This window comes from Sorex fumeus, unplaced genomic scaffold (genome assembly GCF_029834395.1).
Source record: "Sorex fumeus unplaced genomic scaffold, SorFum_2.1 ptg000099l, whole genome shotgun sequence".
Classification (NCBI taxonomy): domain Eukaryota; kingdom Metazoa; phylum Chordata; class Mammalia; order Eulipotyphla; family Soricidae; genus Sorex; species Sorex fumeus.
In genome coordinates, this window is record NW_026606156.1 from 3,655,972 (window position 1) to 3,658,648 (window position 2,677).

Below are 2,677 nucleotides of genomic sequence, written 5' to 3' on the forward strand. Positions count from 1 at the left end.
CATGCCTGACAATGTAATGAGCAGTTATTTAAAGTACATCTTTAAATACTGATGACACAACTTATAATTAGTTCTAAATCAGTATTTATTTATTTAATGACACATTATTGACCTCACTAAAAAGACCACCATGTGGCTTGTATGGCATAGAAAGCATAATGAAAATAACAATTTACTATTTGAAAATTATTCAGGACACATCTTTGTATTTTCTTTATGTAAAGTGGAAAAAATACATATTCCTATCAAATTCAGAAACATGAAATATAAGATGCACACACAGAGCTGACTAGGAAATATATAGAAGCTAATTATGATTAATTAGTAATAACAAACTATAAAGTCTAAATTATATGAAATTTCAAGATAGACTCTTCAGCCCGGTACAGGTTACTTGTTAAAACTCATACTTATTTGTGCATTTATATCTGTAGGTAGACCACCATCTCTGAATACAACAGTTATATATACCTAGGTCGAGAAATCTACATGATGAATGACCTGGCACCTGAGTTGCGCAGGAGGAAGAGAGCGGCTTGGAATGCCTTCAAGAGCGTTGAAGAAATAACTCAGAGGACAAAGAACCTCCAACTAGAGCACATCTCTTCGATTCCACTATTCTTCCTGCATTAATATATGCCTCAGAGACCTGGGCCCTACGAAAACAGGATGAGAACGCTATTCGGGTCTCTCAAAGAGGAATCGAAAGAGCTATGCTTGGAATATCACGATTCACTCAAATGAGAGATAGAATTCGGAGTTCTGATCTTCGTCAACACTCAAGAATCAGGGACGCTGTCTCATTTGCCAAGGCATCAAAAATCAGATGGGCTGGACACGTAATGAGGTTTACAGACAACCGCTGGACTAGAGCCATTAGTGACTGGATTCCATGAGACGTCAAAAGATCGTGTGGACGCCCACCTACAAGATGGTCAGACTTCTTCGTCAAGACCCTGAATTATCGGTTTGAGGCTCTGCATGTTCCTAAAACAAACAGATGCCATTGGGCTATGCTAGCACACAACAGGGATGAATGGAGATGTTACTGGCACCCGCTCAAGTAAATCGATGAATAACGGGAGATCAAGTGATCAAGTGATCGGTAGGTAGAAACAGAGTATTATTCATTGAACCAGAACCTCACACTAGTGATTTGTGGAGTCCTCCGAGGCATGTTTAGGAGGCAATTCCCAGTTAACATGATTGAGGGGTGAACGCTAAGGTGTTGTTGCATGGACACCAGTGTCATCCCAACAGCATCCTGGGCCTCCAGATCCACACCTTGCAAGGTTTGGGATGTCACGTGGTGCTGGGGTGGAACTGGGTTCTTTGGGTACCAGGCATGTCATGTGTGGTACTTCCTGTATTACCTCCATACCTGATACATTTCATAGTCAATAGCTGACATGCGAGAAGAAAGAAAGCCGTTGTAAGAACACTCTTTCATTATTTGGGTTTTGCGTTAGCCCGGCCGGTGCTCAGGCACTGTTTCTGGCTCTCTGCTCACTTCTGTGGCCCCACAGATTTGGCCCAGCTTTGCAACTGATGCAGCCACAGGCACGGTGAGCACCATCGCTCTTGGACATATCCTTCTGACTTTGAAACCAATTTTAAAAATTTATTGGTTAAGAGTGAATAAGGCGACCTTCTCCGAATCTACCTACGTGCCTGGGTTGCCAGATGAAAATATGAATGAGGCTAAAATCAGAACCATTGGATCAACTTTCCATTTTGCAAGAAGTCTGTTGAATCAATCCAAGCATATATCTGTGGAGGATGTCAAATAAAGATGAAAATGGCATTTTCCCTCTAATCCTGAATAAGGCACAAAATATATTTTGCTGATATTAAAGAAACTGCCTTCTCCAGAAAGATTCATTTGGGATTACTCTGGGGAAAAAATTCCTGATTTGATCTGTCTCCTTCAACAAAAACCTTAAGAATTTTCTCTTTCATCAATTTAATTCTTGGATAAAAGAACAAATTCTGCTTGAAATTTTATTGCAAATTACTATTCATATATTCCTGTCATTATTAATGAAATTAGAATTACTTTCCATAATTAACATTATGAATCAACAAATGAATCCATTCTTAATTAAAATTGAGTAAATAAAATTTGAATTCCCAAAATTCAAAGGCTTACATTCTTTATTATCCTTTTAACATTGTATTTCTCTGAATGTGCCTTTTGCATAAAACTGCTGAGAAAAGAAAATGATAACCAGTGGACAGAGCCATAGTACAGTGGACAGGGAGCTTGCCTTGCACACAACTGATGTGGGTTTGATCCTAGAGCCCTGTATGGCCCCAGAACGAGCCAGGAATAACGCCTAAGTATAAAGCCAGGAGCAAATCCTGAGCATAGCCATGTACGACCAAAAAAATTAAAAATCGATATCTAACTTGCATACAAGAATAAATATATACCTGATAAGGAGTATAGACAAATTTTGTGTATTCTGAATGTTCTTTTTATGTTGACTCTTTTTGGTTTTGGTGGGGGGAATGATTCTCAGCCATCCTGGCGAGCAATTACAATGCCAGGGGGTCCATGATGCAATATTTTGGCCAACAATTGCAGGAATTCCCCAGATCAGTGGATTCTTAAGACTGGATATCCTCATAAATCTATGGCAGTTTAAAATTAGTATTTAAAATCTGGTTTCATAAA